Here is a 20,603-nt window from a genome sequence, read left to right as displayed (position 1 = left end):
ATTTACCCCACTACAATGCACATATAGATGCTGACAGGCCTGGCTGGGGCCAGAGGGTGCTTCAGTGTAGGTGCTACCTGTTGGCTAGCCCCACACTGTAGCACTCTCATGCCCCAGCCAGATCCTTTGCCGCACATTAAGCAGGGTTGGAGCAGCCAAGGGCTGCAGGCTGACCCCTGGGTTCCCTGCCAGCTGGGGCTGCTCCAGCCCAGCTCAATGCGCTGCAGTCCTGGGTGCACGTGCAAATGCTGTGTGCGCAAATGTTGCAAATTGCACCAGAGTAGATTTAGGCATGTTAACTGAATGTGTAGACATGCCCAGTGTTAATGTTATATGTTCACAACCAACAGCTTTTGCTTTGTGCTTTAAAGTTATTCAGAGAGCAGTGCTAAAAGCCCCACAATGAGCTCAGATATTTAAATACAAGTACATGTTCATAATCTCTGTTGTAGCAAGAAAACAGATATTTCTGATGAATGAGTCCAGGGTAGTCTGACTTTTTTATTCCCAGTTCTATATTTCACTTCTGTTTTGGAAAGTTTCAGAAGTTAATTCACTTGCGTTTGTGAATAGGTATTCCAACAGGTAATTGAGACTATTTGTTTTCCACTGTCAAGTTTGCCCATTGTATTTTATCTTAGCAAAATGGGTTTTTTTAATAGTTCTAGTCTTTTCTTCCATAATTCTCGTATCTTCTCTATTAATTGCTAGGATTAGTTATTTTTCTTGAATCAAATATTCAGTTAAAATGAATATTCAACAGAATATTCAACCAGAAAATTGAATCCCACCTCAACAATCCAAGGGCACTTGTAATTTATGGCCCATTGGCTGTTATAATTAAAAATAAAAAAAGTGAATTAGAAAATGACTTAACTCTGAAAATAGCTACTGAACATGTGCGCTGGCTACGTTCCTCATCTATCTGCATTAAGAATGTCAATATCACCACTAATGGACCTGCAGACCCTATATAATAAAAAAAATGTCAGAGAAGCAAGGAGTCATAGGAATCAAGAATGGAAAAAGCTAGTTAACCAAGCTACACTATGTCACTGCAAACACTACCCACCGCCCTGGCAGTATTTTTTTAACTTTTGGAATTATGTCTAGTCTAAGCTTTAAAGATCTGAAGAGATGAAACTTTCATCATTTTCACTGAAAAGCTACTGTAGAGCAAAACACATCTCAATGTGAGGAGTTTATCCTTTTTGATATATTATTCTGGTACTCTTAGAGACATTAGTCCCTTTGTATCTTGCTGGCTGTGTCTTCGCAAGATGCTGACCACACAGCTGTTACTTTGCACTCATTTAATACTTATATAAATGAGTATTAAATGAGTGTGAAGTAACCTGAGTTACTGCAAAGAACTACCAATGAATTTTTTTTGTGACACTACAGTGAAATAGTCTAATACTACTGCACAGTAGCATCATGTCTTGGTTTTTGCCACACGACGCTACTACGCAGTAGTATTGGGCTACTGTGCAGTCAGCATCTCATGTAGATGCAGCTGCTAAAAAAAAGTGAGGAGAGAAGTTTAATTTCTTTCACATAGTATATCCTATCCCTCCCACCACCAGCCCATGCTGCCACCTCTCTGCCTTCAGCCCCATGTGCCCTGCCCCCCCGTCCGGCTCTGTGTGCACCCCCCACTCCACCCCATGGTCCCACCACCTCCTGGGCATGGGGGGGGAAAGTTTGCATACTACGGCCACAGCTGCCACCCAGCCCTGCTACCACTGTGCATCTGGCTGTGCACTACCCTCTCCCCCCCACTCCCCTCTCTCCCTTCCTCCCAGCTGTTCTCAAGGCCTAACAGCAGTGCCAGGATGCTGCCACTGTGCCCCCGCTTCCTGCTTTCCCTCCCCACCTCCTCCCTGCTGCTTCCCCCTTAGAGTGCAAATAAAGCATTACGGACAGACAGACAGACTAAGGCTTTTAGAATATTCAAATTATGACCCAGTTTATAAACAGCAATTCTTGTTATTAGTCCTTAAGTGATGATTTTACATTTTGTATTCTTAAATTTCATCCATGTATATTACTCCAATCTTGAAGAGAAGCCAGCTTTTCTTTTATGATTTTCCATTCCCCCTCCGTACTGAAGGTAGTTCCTGACTAAAGGTAATTTTCCCCGTAAGCAAATTTCAGAAGTACGCTTCACTTCTTTTTGTACCAAGTCATTGACAAAGACTTTAAATTAGATCAGTCCATAGACCAGTCTGCATATTATGCAGCATGATGTCTCAAGTGGTACTGTACCAAACTATAAATAATTTGATACAGTACAGATTAAATCTATAGATTTGATACATACATATTAAATCTGTTTAATTCCCTTTGTCAAGAAATTTAGATTTCTTACCAAAGAGACAGATAGACCAGGCATGATCTACCTTTGTAAAACCAATGCTGCATTTAATTCCATTCTACTTATTAATTCAAAATTATTTCCTACAACATTTATTCTAAGTTTATTAAAGGTTCTTGTCATCAAGCCCACAATTTCATGTCAGTTCTTTCAGGGTTCAAGACGGAGATTATTTAATACCACTGACTTGAAAGCATTCCAGTTCCTACTTCATACCTTCTTTCGCATTAGACATTCTGACTTTGCCACCATGTTCAACATCAACATCAACCTGATGCAAAGTATTCATATATATTTTTTTAATCTTTACTTTTATTTTTACAGTTAAAAGCCTTTGGACATTTCTTTTAATTTCCCTTTCTCTAACTCAGCTTGCTTTCTGGTAATTCTCAGTTTATCCCTATTCTATCTAACCTCTAAGACACAGCTTTCTTTGCAAATCAGTTTTTTCTTTCCATTCTTCCTAGGCACTTTGTTTATTCCTAACATCCTTCCTATGGTGGTAAATAAAGTCATATAATAAGGACTGGAAACTTTCCCTACCATTTTTTTTTCTATAGCATCCCAAGGAAGGTAGTTTTTGGACTATTGACTTAAATGTGTAGTACTGAACCTTTTGGCCCTGCAAGCTAATGAGTGGCACAGGGGCCATCTACAGGACAGATCAGGTCCTAGGGCCAAGCTCCATACTTTCCCTATCCCACATGCTAGGATTGGGCCATGGGGGCCTGATGCCACCCTCTTCTACACCCAATGTGCCAGGACTGGACTCCATGGAGACCTGGCACTGCCTTCTCCTGCTCCCCACATTCCGGTATTGGGCCCTGTTGCCTGACACCACTCCTGCCCAGCCCTGCATGCTGGGATCAGGAGTCACTGCTCCTCCGCCACCAAATTTATGAACCTGTGGGGATGACATAGCAACATGAGTCAGGTATTGCCCACGTGCTGGGAATTAAACACCCCTAACTTAAAAGAATTCCAAACATCATCAGCATTTAAATCCTTGAGCTCTTTAGTCTGGTTGACTTTAGTAATGGTCTCCCATAAATTCTTAATGTGCTTCTTTTTGAAATTGAGAAATTAAGTTACAAGCATATATTGCTAATACTTTTATTTAAACTAAATTGAGTCAAATTATAAACTTGCCAGATTATTTTCTGTGATCAACTCTTCCACAGTATAATCATGATTTGCCAAAATCAAACAAAATCAGCATCACCTCTGGCTGATTCTGTGACTACTTTCTGAAGTACCTGGGCTCTCTGGGCCCTACTATTAGCAGTATTTGTTATCTAAGATATGTCTGGGAAAGTAGTCTCCTATAATGATAAAATTCCTGATATCAATTATTTCTCTAACAGTATCACAAAATCACTATCCATATCCTATCTGCCCCGAAAGCATATATCAGATTCCTAGCGCTGTTCCAGTAGTATCTCTTTTCTACCTTTCCCCAAAATAATTTTACCTAAACAAACTCATTTTTCCTGTTGTCCCTATTTTTTGTTCAGCTTATCTTGTCATTAATATATAACGCAGGAGCATAGCCAGAGATTTCTAATTTGTATAGAATACTGTCAGACTACTAACAACCTCCTGACAGAATTGCTAGCAGTTTTTCAGTTACTGCTCCTACCTTGCAAATCCCTATCCTCTTGCAGCATAGAAACTGCATTGTTTCCAAGCTATTGTAGGAGAGAAGAATTTGAACACAGAAGCAGCAGGCTAGGTGGGAGGTTTTCAAAATCCTACCTACCAGTAGGAAAAATTGTACATAGTTGCATACATTGTGTATGCCTGCCTCAATGCAATCCTACTATCTCTGCTTTTACCCTTAGATATTTTAAATCTTGCATTAATGGATCTGTCCAATGTTGAGATTATTTCCCTCTCTTAGTATTTTTTTCTATCTGTGAATCTCATTAACATGCTGTTTATTCTTTCTTCCAGGTCACTAATTGAGATGTTAAATACAATACCAGTCCTGGAAAGATGTAAGCACATGCTTTACTTTAACCTTGCCCATTCTTTCTACATAACATCTAAAAGATATGGCCTTTTCTATCCATTCACACAACTACAACTCTTGTCACTTCATGTCTCAATTACTGCAACATCCTTTTTCTCTGGCTTTGACATATGTAATCTTGTCTTGCTCATATCCATTCAGAATGTTGCTGCAAAGATATTTTTCCTATCCAGACAATTTTCCCATGTCATTTCTCTCTCATTACATTTTTCCATTGGCTGCCTGCCCTTCATTGCATCAAGCATAAAATACTTGTTTTTAATCTCAAGGCATGTTATCTCTCATTGGGCACATCTACATGAGATGCTTAATACACACTAGACTAATTCTACTGTGCATTAGTGCGTAACGGCAAAGCTGTGCAAATGCAGTAACGTACAGTAGAATTAGTCTACTGCGGATTAAGCATCAAGAAAAGACCATGTGCTGGTGCTACTGTGAAGTAGCACTAGTTACTGCACAATTAGTTAGTACCTGTTATTACAGGTACTAAACTTAATGCACAGTAACCATGGCCCATTAATGCACGTGCAGACATGCCCATTCAGTATCTAAGGATTGGCTTGTGCCATCGATCGGTTTCTGATGCCAACCGCTACACCCACTTATTAAATTTCCATATCACTTTGTGCTTTCACTAATGTTGCCCCTCACAATAGGTAAGAGCTCCCTTTAAACATCCACAAAGTTACTTCATGATCCTGATTTATGACTGAGTCTATTAGTGCTAAGATAATACAGGTGACAGCAGTAACAACCAAGTAGAGTATAACCTTATAGATCTGTCATCTCTGGGACCTAGCACCTGCCAGAATTTGAAAATTTTGGATTTTTGAAGCATAAGGATAATGCATAGCCTGGCACTGCCTGGCCGGCTGGATGCAGAGTATGGGGTGGGGGAAGATTTGCAGTTCCATTACTGCAAATTCCAGTTACTGTAGTTCCTTTGACTACATTGTAACATCAGACATACAGTTATTTGACAAGAGCTACGATCACCCTTTACACTAAGTACCCCTTGCAAATAAGTTTGTTTTGGTCTTATATTTATAATCTTTTTATCACTTTTCAATCCACTTAACTGTGTATCTATCTAAAGTAATAAGAACTATTTTCTCCAAGTAGGTTTTGATGAGAGACAGTATCAAGCCCTTGCATAATATCTACATTTCAGTCAAGAAAGATTATCTTGTGACTTAGCATGCTTACCATATACTGCAAACAGCAAATACTGGAAGTGACACTGCACTAGGCCCCACTAAACTCTTTGCTAAGGGTAAGCAGTGTTAGGATGTAGTGGTGAAATCTAACCATGCACAGTGTGCACAGTGCAATAGGGGCAGTTACTGCACTGTGCTTTAATGCTTCCAAAAGGAAGTACTGAAGTATGGCGCCATAGCAAGATAGCCATACAGCAATGTGTAGATGTGCCCATAGGCCTTTAAGATGGATATGCTGAATTTTGAATGACTAACAAATTTATAAACACTGAAATCTATTCATGGATAACTTGCAACAGAAAATGAGGCAAAAATCCGAAGTAAATGATTCACTGTGAATAGATTTGTTCAGTTTTTGCTGTACATAGTGGTTTCACTGACTTTATATGCTGTACACAATGAATGAATTAAATCTCTACAGAAAAATGTGATGAAATGTGAAAATCATAAGGCTTATTGGCATTGATTACCAGGGTTCAAGAGTTACAGCACAAATGGCAATAAGAACTTCTGAAAAACATACCAAGGCATTTTCTATGCTTGAAGTGACATAGTAATGTCAAATATGCATATAAAAATACCATAATTTTAAATTGCAGAGTTCAAGAAAAGTAAGAGTTAAGGTTTCCATGGCAACTTTTCCTCCCACACTGCACATATGTAGTAATCCAGACCACTATAGTTGGGTTTTAACTGACATATTCGTATTTCATGCAACTCCCACAGAAGTGGAAGTGTCCGTAAGGAAAGAATTGCACCCAGCAATTATACATTGAAACTAAAAACTGCTGATTTAAAGCATTCCTTTTTCAAATACAGTGAAGAGATGTAGTTACACATGAACAAACTTTTTCATTAGAGTTTGATTTATTCTATGGAGGAAACTAAATGATTTTCCCAGCCAACCGGGAACCAAACCAAAGAGAATGCCAGAGCATGCATCCATGCATGCTTTGAAAATAAGTTGAAAGATCCCCTGCTGGTTTGGGAACTTATAGGGTAATGAGAATAGTGTATGGATCCCCTTCCAACATTTGTAAAAACAGGTGCTGACATGGCAATACCCTCAATTCCTCCATTACTGCTTCATCATTATACTCACACCCCTCCTTCTTTGCAGGTTATAAATTAAGTTAAATTATATCCTCTAAAGAGAAAATGGAGCCTCTGGACATTTTAAAGCAAGAAAGCTTCTACATTATCTCTGCCTCCCCCCACCCCACCCTAGCCTTCATCATTTTCTCCTCATCTTTTTCTCCACATCTTTTTCATAGCTGAAATGAGTGGATGCACTATATTTAGGATAACCATATGGGACCATGAGAAAACTGGGACAATGAGAAATCCAGGACACTTCTTCCCCCATCCCCTTACTGCCTACCTCCTCCCTGTTGCAAGCTGCAGGGAATCAATGGCCTGTTAATGACCCATTGTTCTTTACTTCACAGGTGTTAACAATAACCTGTGGAGTACTGATTAATGTTAATGGTCATTCCACTAATCAAGCTAACCTATTTTAGGAAAATGTTGCTGTCTACTAGGCTTCCTATTCCACAGCTCCTACCACTCTGCCTCCATACCTAGGATGCTCATTTTAATTTCTGGACTGGCTTCCAAAATCCAGAACTGTTGCAGTCAAACCAGAACATATATATATATATATATATATATATATATATATATATATATATATATATAGTCACCTTAACTGTATTCAAACTCCTCAGTATATTCCACCATTGAACTGAAACCACTATCTTTTGCCAAGAAGAATTTCTCAATAAGCTGTGAGCATACACACTACTATGACTATTCATATTGTTATAATGGGCATCTGATAGTAAATATATTAAATTAATGCCACTGTTGCTAAAAGGACAACTAATTTTTTAGTCCTTTTTTCTGCATTTTTAAAAATTTTTACTTTGCTTTTTTTAATTATATTTTACTTCTTTTTTGTTTTCCAATACTGGATTTTAAAAAATCAATTAATATTTGTGCTTACATTACTGATCCTCTGCCCACAACACAATATTGTCATCTACTTCTTCAAAAGTATTACATATGTATGGTGGTATAACTAAAAGTTGAATTACCAAACTTTCTCTCTAATTTTACTTTGCTTTTTTAGGTTTAAATTGTCCCTTCATATTAATTTAAGATAGAACCTTGGTATTTAAACAGACAAGCCTTTTTTTCCCTTTCCTGTGTACACAGAGATTGTGGCTGTTTCAAGGTGGATTACAATTTTGTACTGTTGTGGTCCATAGAGTCTTACAGCTGTCAAAAGCTATTCTAAAAAGGGAGAAAGGCTGATGCTACTTCCTAGTACAGAATGAACAGATTCATTATGCTCCACTTCCTCCATTTTCCTCCCCCAATAAACAAAACTCATAAGAAAATATGTTGCAGGGGGCGAGTGATGGGTGAGTATATGGTAGAAAGTGCTGGTGCAGACAGGAATGTGGGAGGATTTTTGACAGCTGGGGAGCAAAAGGAAAAGATTTCCAATTGCTACAGAACAGCTAGAAGTAGCTCAGAGGCTGTTTTCCCAAAAATGATGCTTTAGTCAACTAGACAAGAAGAAGGGAACTGTTCTGAAAACAAGATGGTTTTCCTGGGGAAGCCATGTTCTCAGGGTGTGTACACACATTCAAATAACCTGGGAGAATCTCCCAGGTTTGTTCTCCTGGTAGAAAAACTTACTCAGAGCCATGTATGCAGACATGCAAATGCTGAGGCCCTGAAGAATGGGGTGCTTGCAGTGTTAACTGTGTGCAGTTGGTAGCGGAAAGGCAGGGAGCAGGCTATGCACACATCTCAGTATGCTCTGCAATCTCCCTTAGTCTGCTTGGTGACAGGTGGCAGGAGTGCATAGGACAGCCCTAACTGGCTGACCCAGACTGCCTATGGACAGCTTGTTTCCCAGCAGCAGAGTGTGGAATTGTGAAGGAGAAAAACTCTCCTGGGAGTGCTTTAATCCTGGTGTTCCCAAGTTATTTTTCTCCTGAAGCAGCCATTTTTACTCTGGGAGAAAAAACCTGAACATCTGTACGCCTATGGTTTCTCTTGGAAAAGCAGTGACTGTCCCAGGAGAAACTGAATGTCTGTACAAGGTCTCAGTGAGTCTGCTGTCAGTTTCACCTGCTCTGTGGGATGGTAGGCTCCTTAAGGTAGGCAGTATATAAGAGTTTACAACAAACTGGGACAAGATACTGAGTTTCATGAAAACAACAGAAACTCCTGGGTAGAATCTAATTTTCAAGGACAAATGTACACTCAACCCAGTCCGTCTCACTCCAAACAGAGGACACAGGAGCTGCTAAATAGTGGGAAGTCACCAGCAGCTAGTATGAACTTTGTTTCACAAAACTTCTACACACTGTGTAAAAAAGAAAAGAAAAATAATATAAATCTTTTACTAAAATACAAGCTGAACATAGGCATGCACTTATTCAAACTAAAAGCAACAGATTATAGCCTTACACCCTAAAGAGATATATTTTAAAGCTACTTCTTTCTGGTACCTGGGCAATTGATTCTGTGAATTATGGGGTAGTTTTATTCCTTAAGTGAAGGCAGTATTTTCCAAATAATAAATCAGGGTTTACAGTAGCTCACAGGGTAAACAGCTCACTGTACTACTAATCCCCAAAACTCCATGCTGGCCCATAGCCTTCCTACGACAAAAGACACAGGATCAAAAATTCAAAGTTCACTTTAATCCATTGATGGCTATTCCACTTGTGTTGTATTCTGTGCAACCAGAAGGAACACTTTTACATTTTCTAATCATAGACACAGGGATTTTAAAAGCGCTATAAATGTGCTGGGTATTTTGACATTTGAAGTCAAAGCAACAATATGTAGATAACTGGCCATAAGTTTGGTGGATAAATTAAACAGATGCCTCTCTAAAGCGGGTCTTTAACTACTTGTACATTCTCTCACACGTCTGGCTTCATTCTTTACTGCTTTTATATTCTGAATGGTGCATGGTGCTGCCACATTACCTGGGCCTAGCTAATCCAAAGGTGATGATTTAATATTAAAAGCTCTGGTCCTGCACATGCACAGTAGGTCAAGGTTCTGTAGTGAACGTTTTACCTCTCGGGGGGGGGGGGGGGGGCTGATCTAAATACATATATTGGCATGCGCAGGAGAGACCTGCCAACAAGGATTTTGGTGCTAGAAGTAGTGACCACTGTTCCCCGAGGTAGAGTGAATGATGATTGGTCAGAAGCGTGAAGAGTAATAAGTTTGGTTCAATGTGTTGATTAATGGATGCACCAAATGGATGAGTTTTTGAGTGCCAGGAACCTTAGAAATGTAATTGGATTGTGAATGTGGGGTGAGGGTTAAAAGGGCCTGTGTTCCATTCTGTGTGTGTGTGTGTGTGTGTGTGTGTGTGTGTAAAGGTAAATGCCTTGAGTTTGGTGTATGTGCTGAGAATCTGAGGAGCAAGACTTGTGAGTTTGAGGCCAGCGTCTGAAGACAGACTGCTTAGGTCTATTGAGTCTGAGACCAGATGAGATTAAGGGTGTTTGGTGAGTGTCTAGTATCTGTGAAGCGATTGGAGGTAAATGCGTATCTCAGGTAGAGCAAGACTCTGTAGTGATCCCTCTGGGAGCGCAACCATAAACCAGGACTGGTGCCAGTGGACCAACACTCTTGTGCTAACATATCACCCATTCCCTGGATTGAAGGACAGAGAGTACCCTAAAGAGGGGAAAATCTCCTGGGAAGGTGGGGAATCTGTGCAGTTCTCATTGTAAGTACAGGGCCCGAGGGCCTATAACAGTCAGGCTTTCTGTGTATATGCTGGTATAACTTGCAACAGTTTTTGAAACTCTCAGACTAAGAGTCTGCGTTCTCTTCTGTTCTCTCTCTCACTGTTTTCTTGCTTATCATTGTAAATAATCTTGTAATTATTGTAAGTATTGTTGTTGTCTGTTATCATTAATACAGTCCTGTGGTTGTCAGTTAAATTGAAGAGTCTGCTCATTCATTTTTGTGGTGGGGTAGCACTGGGCTGCAAACAAACACCCTGCTTAGAGTCACCTGCTACCTTAAAAGTCCTTTCCGTGGGCTGGGTTCTGAGAGGAGTAACACCATCATTTGCTTACTTAAGAGTCCAGCACTTAACAGTCGCTTCATTTAATCTAAGCTGCCCAAATTCATCTATGCTACCCTTTCTCCTGTTTTGGATACAGACTCCAGTGCCATCACTGACATAAGTCAAGTATCCAGGTTGCACCTGTGACATAAGTAAGCAGAATGCTTATTTGGGATGGGTGATTCTCAGTCCTTCACTCTGAAGCTATTTTACTTTGCATGGAATAATTAAACACCAGAAACAAGACTCTGCAGCTCGGTGAGGGCCCTCAATGCTCTGATCCCTCTTTTAGATTATGTAGTCAGGGGAGGAAGGACTGGAATTTAAAATCTAAAAAAGTTTTAATCCATGTTTCACCATACAGTTCAACTCTGGGGAAAAAAAATCTTGTATTATTTCAGATGGCCTCCAAAATCACCTTTACTCATTTCAGAGGTATATCCCATAAGTGCCAGCTGTGCAGACTTGCTATTGAAACTGATATACAACTTAGGCTATAAACAGATGTGCATTTGAAGTGCTGCAAATTTTGCTTGAAGTACTTCAAATTTGGAGCACTTCATTACTACGCAGGTATGAGGGGCCCAGCTACATCCACCACTGGAACACTTCAAAATCACCATAATGGCACGCAGAAGCTGTTATCATTTTCCAGCTAGGAAATGTTGTAAGGGTTCTCTCAGTCCCCTGGCATACCACATGCCCTCAGAAAGGAAGAGCCTCGGGATACTTGAGACTGAGGTGCATGTAGAGATTCTTGCCCTGTAGCCAAATAGTAGAAGAAAAGGATTTCTTGCATGGCCCTTTGCCTTCTAGCATTCCCAAAGACAGATGAATGCACAGGAGAGCTCACTGGCTGTCTGCCCCACTTTCCCTCACTGCAGTGGGGGAAAGCAGAGCAAATGCTATGGGATGCTAAAACAACTGCTTCAAGAGGAAGCACTTCAGAGATATTTTATGAAGATCATTTTTGAAGCTCTTGCATCATGTACACCTGTACGTTTCTGCTTGGAGCAGTTCAAGCAGAATGTCTGTCCAGGGCCTAGTCTATTATCATTTAGTTAGGGTGATGACTATTTTTTCCACAGCATCGCTAACCAGGTAACCAGGGATCTGGTACAGTGATCATCAATGTCAGAAGAAGAAGACAAGCCATGTTGTTGCTGCTGTTAATATGTCAGTGAACCAAAATATAAGCTAACTTTCTCTCAAAATGTGTTCAGGGACTAGAGCAATTGAATGAGAAGGTATTCTTACATGTTTTTAAACCATAACCACAATTTAAAGAAAACTTATTTTACTATAAATGTTAAGGGTTAAAGTGTCACCATATGTGTCACTTTGCAGATAGTTACTTTTTACCTTAAGTGTTAGACTCCAGGTACATCAATTTTCCTGTCTATAAACTGATGACTAAATAGATGCTGTGTGAATTAGTATCTGCAAACTACACTGTGATCATGGAAACTTTTAGAAAAATAGCAAAGGAGCATACAAACAAGGTGGTTCACTCTATATAAACTGATATTACTACTGTGGTTGCTTGCTAGTCAGTTAGGTTATAATACATGCAAACCAGATTATTCTCAGATTCTCCTTTTATTAAATTTCCTTTAAAGAGCTGAGTGTGAAAAATGTAGTCCCCTCTATGTTTTAACATTTTTTATGGATTTGAAAGGTCAGAATGGATATTTATGATTATCTAGTCTATCACAACCCCCTGCACAATGAGAGCCCCAAACCTTACTGCCTCATGCCCATGCCTCCCCCTATCTCTCCAGCACCCCGTCTCCTCTCTCCAAACAAAACAAGTAATTTCTGCATCAAGTCCTAAGTTTTATTTGGAGCTTTGACACATTTATATCAATAATAGTTTACCTCACCTTATTTTTATACACTGATTTTAATTTAGATTATAACCTGTACCACCTGGAACCAACAAATAAACACCTTATTTGAGGGTAGCAGACTATATCTTTCCATTATTGCATCATGCCACTAGGTAGCACAGCCCAGTAATGGCCTCTTTGCCAAGAGCAAATGAGTACCCCAGGAAAGCTGGGGACTGCTGTAATTTAGGGTAATTTTGCCCCTGATTCTTTTAGGGATTGTGCAACACCAGTCTAGTTTGAGGGATTTATGAGACTATCCTCTTCTGGTTTCAGCTGATGTAAAGGTTAGCACAAATGTAAATGCATTATATATGTCCAGATCCTGAAAAAAATGTATCCTCTCTTCAATTAAAAACTTTTAATTGAGGGAAAATCCATTGCATTCATGTTTTTCTAGATCAAAGCACTGTCCACCATCATGATTTTTTTCCTCTCACGTAGAGGTAATATAGTAGCTGCAGCTGTGCTGGTTCAGAGATGAGAAGAGGAAGGTTTGAGAGGACAGGTAATTTTTTTTATTGGCCCCAATTAGGTACTTAGGAAAGATAAAGTTCTTGACATCCAGAAGTGCATTTCTAAAGATTCTTGAAGACCTAACAGATAGCCTGGGAATCCAAGTTTGTCTCTTCACTCCCCCAACTGCCTAAAATGGTCCAAGAAAGATTTTGTCTCACCTCACAAGTCTTGCCTCTCCTATGTAAGAATATAAACCTTTGTAGAATGCTTCATTTTCATTGTTCCTTTTTTTCTGGTCTTTCAAACTATATTTATGAATCACATTTTCTCACTGAGGACTAAAATCATTGAAAACTATGAAGTTTAAAAACTTCTCATTTAATTAAAGCTTCTTCATTTTTAGCAATAGACAAGGTCTTTTGTGACATGTAGAAAATAAAACTCTCAATACATGTTGAAATATTTACTACACATCCATATCACTATAGGCTGAGAATAAAGCATGACATTTCAAGAAACTTTTGATACAAGGTATGCATGAAAAGAAAAACAATGGGATTGTTACTTATGACTTTGATTTCCAAGTTTGTTCCACTAAGGATACCATTAAAATTTGGCATGTGTAAGTCAGCAGCTGAGCAACTACAAGTGGTAGCAGAAGATTATGTTTTAATGGGAACCTGAAAGAATGTTAATTACATTTTTAAACAGCTACACATTTTTGCCTGTCATATTTGGGGATACTAAACAAGAAACGCACAATTCTCAAAAGGTATACTTCTACAGGTATAACTCTGCTCAAGGCAATAGATCTGACCTAAGGTGCTCTTCTCTTTTTTCTTCCTTTTTTTAATTAAAAAAAATGCTAAATAATCTTAATCTTGCTTAAGTGATGCAGATGAAATGAACAGGATGGCTAATCGATTTGTTGGTATATATATTATGATGCCATACTAAAGAAGCAAAAGCTATAAAATGGTTCATAAGATTACATGCTTCATCATAAAAGAAAAGACCCATCTGCTGAAGTTCTACACAGCTCATTTCCTGAGTTCAATAGTGGGGGACCTGCAGTTGGTTGATCAGTTTTAGCCACACAAGTGAGTGTCACAGTAGGGCATGTAAATTGCTATGAATGGGTGGTAGGCACATAATTCTGCTGGGCTTGGTACATAAAAAACACTTTAAAAAAGTGAATGTGTTCAAGACAATATATTTAATGGCATTTGTTTATTGTCTGGAAAGTATTGCTTTATCAAGTAATTTAAATAAATTGCCCACACAGCATCAAGCATTAAATGAGAAGTTCATGGGTCAAGCAGCAAGTGCTGCCACTAAGCAACATATAAGGTTGGAATTTAAATTGCAGTTGATGTAGCATCTTGCATCTTAGCTCATGCCATAATTGTTTGCGTGTATTTACACTCTACCATGTCACCATAAAAAAAAAAGAAAAGAAAAAAGAGGACATACTACAAAAACAAAATGAGCTTTTGCCTCAGCACTTAATGGCAGAAAGGAGTCTTATAAAGAAAAGAACTGTGCAAAAATATCCTGAAAAAGGGCCTGTTACCTAAATGTTTGGAACCTTTTGGCAAATAGTAAGGTTTGGAGCAATTACCTGCTGAATCTTGAAAGGTTTTTTAAAAAAAAAGATAGCCTATTTTTGTGTGTGCCTTTGTGAAACCAAGAAAGATATTGACCACATACTCTGTTTGAACTTCAGCATTAGGTTTAGAGGATATAGGGTTGTAAACTATTGTCCCTGCCTCACCAGCAGTACTTAGCTTACTATGCAACGACTACTAAAGCAATGGGAACCTTTTCAAATGGGTTTTGAATTTCAGCTTAAATACCTTTGGAGGACCTGGGCTTTAACCGTTTAATTTCTGTAAAAGACACAAAAAGGAGAACAACTACAAAACAGATACATCTCATCATACTAATCCTCAGCATACATAGAGAAAAGACTCAGTTAAACATCATCTGACTTCATGTAATGCATATTAAAAATAGCACTTATCAATCACATACAAAAGAAAGGGTTCTGATCAGAAGAAACACAGTATATCACATGACCCAGGCACCTTCTGGTGAAGATAACACAGTGACATCTAATAGGATGATAACACTTCTAGAGGACACTTCTAGAGGACTTCTGCCTTCCCACAGATCCCAGCAAATTCTCATCATGACTTCTCCTATGACAACAAGAAGACTGAGATAGAACAAGCCAAGAGACACAGGACCAAATTGAGCAGAATGGTTTTATTTACGGAGCACAAAGTTTGCAAGGTCTGCAAGACAACTGGGGGGAGAAAAGTTTAAGATCAAACAAACTAAATAAAAGGAGGAAAGGGACATGTGTGGGATCAAACAAAAAGAACATGCACCTAAAATGAGAAAGTGTGTTATGCATCGTGTCCTAATACTGAATTTGTTTAGTAGGGTGCTAAAGACACCAGCAAAGACAAAAATCCTCAGAACTAAACTGTGCCACTCCCAGAGTGGGTGCTGAAAGGGGAGGAGAGAGAAGGTGTAAGGAGCCCTTCACATGTCATGGATGACAGATTCAGCCAGATCCTGCTGCCTGTTTCATTGCACTGCACGGCCTAGGCAAAATACCCTGCAGATCTGTGTTAGCAAGCAACACAAATTCTCTATACCTTACAGGAAGTTCACCTACAGGAGCGTCAAGTCCAGAGAATGGGCTCTGTTCCCATCTCTCCTGACTACTGCATATGCTTTTATCCAGAATGGGAAGACACCAATGCAATCCTTTACAATAGGAAATCATTATAACCTGTTAGTTTTGACCCTACACACAACAGTGTGGGTGGCCCACATTTCATTTATTTTGACATATGGATCAATTACTTGTGCCCAGTGTTTGCAGGATTGGAGATAGAAAGGTATGCAGTCTTCCTTCTCTCACCCTCATACCCTTCTGACTCAAAGCCAGGCACAGTCTTAGTCCTGCATGGATAATAAATATAGAAAACATCAAAGAAGAGGAATGGACGGAGGGAAGGAAGGGTATGTAGTTGCCCAACAGTCTGCATACTAGTAAGGAGAACTCTTTTTGAAAAGAAGAGCTGGAAGGGAGGGAGAAGACAAGGAACATATATCATATCTTGTGGGAGTGGGTACTATTTTTCCACAAACATCACTCCCAGGGTTTCTGAATGAATCACCCTGAGCTCCTTGTTAAAAATCACAACTTAGTCCTTGTATATGAAGACTGTTAAGTTTTGCTGTGACTAGCAGTATGCTCACCACCTATTCAGCATCATTTCCTCTTTATTGTTTAAGTTCTGATAGCGATATGGCACATTTGTAAACCTTTATTAGAGTAAATCTAATTAAAGTTTATTCCTCTCTATTAACAAGACCACAACAAACATTACACTGCCATGTGTTCTCAGGAGCTATGAAGGTCCTATTTCCTAAATTACTTTTTACACGCTATAGCTATTCATTACAAGTAAAACAATGTACATGCTTTTACTAAGTATATGCTAATAGGCTCCAGCCACCTCCAACAGAATAATTATGACAGGCACTATGTACAGAAAACTATAGTTAAGATTTATGTGCAGACTTATTATAGCTCCAGGTTTGTGCATTTCTCAACTTTCTGAAAAGTTCTTTCTGCTTTAAATTCTCCAGACTTGGCCAGAGTCCAATGTGAAATTTTGTGCGTGAAGAAAGAGCAAAATCTATTCACATCCTGATACATGAAATTTGCACATCATGCAGTTCAGCAATGTCAATGTAAAGTTAAACATCAGCATATTCTCACACTAATGATTGTGACAATGAATGCATGCCATAAATTATACAAAACACACAAGTCTGAGTTGCATATGAAACATTTTCATTTCTAAATGTATAAAGGAACACACTTTTGCATTAATTTTCTCAGTATTGAGTGAAATTAAAAATGTAATTTATGGTGATCCCTTCCTCACAAGTATTGCCAAAAGGTTCCACATCTTTGTTAGGAGCAAAAAAAAGTTCTTTGGCACAACTCTGCTTCCTGCTATTGAACAGGATTTTTGGTTTTACATCCGTAGTACAAAGTCCTGATTAACTTGGAATGAGAAGAAGAGAGACTTAATCCACTGAAAGTAACAGCATGAATGTTCCTCTTCCATTCATTCTACTCAATGTAATTTCATGAGCAAGTCACTCTTCAGCAGTACATCTTGCAAGTCATTTTTACACTTCATTTACGTAACAGAGGAGATGTAATATGGGGATGTGACAATTCAGGGAATCTGTCTATGTACATCTTATGAATTCTAGCTGAGGTTATGAAATTGCCATATCATTAAATGCCTTGGAGCATACCAAGTCAGCCATAATGTCACGGCTGTGTCATGCATCTTCTAGACCAGGCATAATAGAGGGTCATTAAACTTTGATTGCTCCCATTCAAGCCTATAGAACCCATCCAACCAAGTTTGTCTCCAACCTTTGGAGCAGTAGAATTTCCCTAGAAGCAGAACAAAGAATGGTGTTATACACCATTCATTTCTCTGAGGAATGCTTACTGCCCGAGCAGCTGACACGGTGATGACCCAATCATATCAGATAACTTTTCTTTGCATGTAATACATAGCTTGTATATTTAAATATCTGGATGACAGAGTAAGTGATGTTAGTATCATTTCTGAACATATAGCTATTTCATTAATATTTAAAAATAAATATTTGTAAGTACTTCCCCCCTATTATTCATATTTACCACAAAAAAGAAAAGAAAAGAAATTAAAAAGAAAAAAAAAAGAAAAAAATACTATGGCATACATTAATAGACTGCTCATAAACATCTTGTTTAGTTGGCAATTCAACTGGCACACACATCAATATCTAGCTAGTTCAGCACTTACTGTTGCTAACTGCATTATTTGTCTGCATAAAGGACTCTGGTATTACATGAAGAGAAAGATTTTTGAGATCACAAATGGGAAGTGGGTATTTTAGTTTGCCCTGTCTTCACTCACCAAAAAAAAATTTTTTTTGAAAGAGTTCTCATATATGCTTTATTTATCTTTGTATGGGTAAATAAAGATATTTGGGGAAGTGGGGAGGTGAAATAACATTAAAAATGGCTACCTGACCTCAGTTTGCTCAGATGCGGACCTTACACTTAGATCCCTAGTTAGGTTGATTTAAGTGTGAACTGGGCAGAAGTTCAAGACGGTTAGATGAGTCTAAAAATGGCCAACCCAATGTAAGTTAAGTGCATCTCTGAGTCTAATGTAGATTGGGTCCAGTAAGATTGATCTAACTGAACTTCTCAACAGCTCCTAGTGCCGCCCTGGGGCTGGCAAAGCCAAGCCACTGGCACTAGCCCTGGGACTGTACTTTCTCTATCTGATCCCCTGACAGTGCGCTATTTTTAGCCTCCCCCCACACCCCAAGATCCTCTCCTCACCCCCAGATAGACAACCCCCCCCATGGACCATCCAGCCACCCTTCCCCTGCTACAAGCTTACCACACCTCCCAATTCTGCAAGCTACTACTGGGGCTGGTTTTACGGGCATTTGCTGGTGCTGGGAGCTGAAGAGGTAAGAAAAGAAAAAGAAAACAAGAAACAAAAAAGAAAAAAAGAAAAGAAAAAGAAACATGCCATGGCATACATTAGAAGACTACTTATAAATATTTGTTGAGTGGGGTGGAGTGGGAGGGAACTGGTTCACCAGGGAGGGTTATTTGTTTGGGGGTGGGGAGGTGGAGAGCTAAAAATAGTCCCTGGTCCTAGTGGGTGCGGGAGAGAGCCCCCCCCAAGTCTCTCAACAGATTCCATGAACCCCCCTGATCCTACCAAGCCCTCCTGCACCCACCAAACTCCTGCAGACTCTCCTAGTCCCCCAACCCCCCACAGATGCCATCTATTCTCCCCATGTCCCCTCTGGACTCTGCCTGCTTCCATGATCCCCACCTGGAGCTTGCTTGCTGCCCCAGCCACCAGGTCCCCTCCCTACTGGGCCCCCATCCCAGTTTATCTTAGACTGCGGGGGGGCTATTTTTAACTTGTTCTAACCTTCCTGAATGTCTTTATGTACCCCAAATAGGTTTTAACATACAAAGCTGAAACAAAGCAGATAGTTCCATATTAAAGCTAAAAGGAGCTGCCAGTATTGACAGGAAACTTCTGCTTCATCTGAAGTTTCAAAGGCCTGTGGTATGTTCCTCGCTAAAAGCACAATGCCATCTGTATGATAGAGATAGAAGAAATGATTGCCTATTGAAGCCAAATATTGGGCCAGCAAAATGTTTACTGCCTGCCTGCAGGAATCTTTGTTTTTTCTTCACCTGGGCAGAGTACAATTTGCTTATGAGAGTTAAATTCTTCGAGTCAGTACTTTGGAAAAGAGAACTTCATGACAAAACACTGGTGTTTTAAGAAATTACTTCTTAAAAATATGATAAACATAACACGTATATAGACCAATGTCTCTGAACTTAGGACAGTGGAGTAAAGTGGGCTAGACAAGCAAAGTCCATGTCACAATCAAAACCTTACAATGCAGGCTTCCAGCTTATAAAAACAATAAACATTTTGGGTGGGTCCAGATGAGCTGGTATGTGCAGTTTGTGGCACTACAAAAAGGTTTGTGGTGCCACAAACTGCATACATTGCACTTTAAACCATTCACAGCACTGCTAACTTGAGGCACAGGGGCAAAATTGCTACCGAGACTTCTGGGTATCCAAAAAAAAATACCCTGGGAAAAAAAAAAACTAGCACAAAGCACATGAAAATAGCATGAGCTGGGACAAAGACAGAGACAGGGTATCTTCACACACTGTGCCCCAGCCAGCTGTGGAGTGGCACAGCTGGCTGGGGCACAGTGTGCCTCAGCTCAGGGGCTCCCATGTCTCCCCGTGCCTCAGTGGAGGGGCTTTGCAGTGGAGCCCTGTACTGAGGCATCCAGAGACAGGGGAGCATCAACCCAGGATGGCCTGCTCCCCCCATCTTGAGGCACACTGTGCCCCAGCCAACCGCTCTGACTCAGGCACAGTATGCCTCAGTGCAGGGGCTCCCTGATCTCCATGTGTCACTTCCTGGTAGGTTGGGGTGCAGGGTGCCTCAGCGCAGAGACTGCCTACCAGCTATCTGCACACTGAAGCAGCCAGTGCCCCAGCTAGCCCCTCCCTGCAGCACATGGAGCCTGGCCAGGAGCTGGGAGGAGCTGGACATGGCCTGCAACAAAGGGCATGTGCAGGGGTGTGTTGTGGCATAGATGCTGCAAGCACACGCCCCTGCTCATTGGGACACAGTCTTTGAGTATTCTGTCTGGAAAATATCTTTCCTGGTTTTAGCTCCAAAAAGAGTAATATTTCAGTAGTTTGGAGCTTTTATTTAGTTATTTTTATGACGCCAGGCATTCCTTCCAAACACAGATACCCAAGGTAATTCCTTTGGAGAGCTTAGATAATCTGTGAATGGTCAGAAACATATTTTCATAACAGAGGCAAGGAGAAGGAAAATCATTT

General features: G+C 39.9%; 1 protein-coding gene across 1 annotated transcript in view; it reads right to left on the bottom strand.

The window, feature by feature from the left end:
* The window catches only part of NKAIN2 (sodium/potassium transporting ATPase interacting 2), a 981,240-nt gene that overhangs the window by 595,319 nt on the left and 365,318 nt on the right, over positions 1-20,603 (bottom strand). The gene's annotated exons all lie outside the window — the stretch shown is intronic.

This window comes from Alligator mississippiensis, chromosome 1 (genome assembly GCF_030867095.1).
Source record: "Alligator mississippiensis isolate rAllMis1 chromosome 1, rAllMis1, whole genome shotgun sequence".
In the NCBI taxonomy this organism is placed as follows: Eukaryota; Metazoa; Chordata; order Crocodylia; family Alligatoridae; genus Alligator; species Alligator mississippiensis.
Note: the sequence above shows the minus strand (reverse complement) of the source record. Positions and strands in the feature narration are given on the sequence as shown.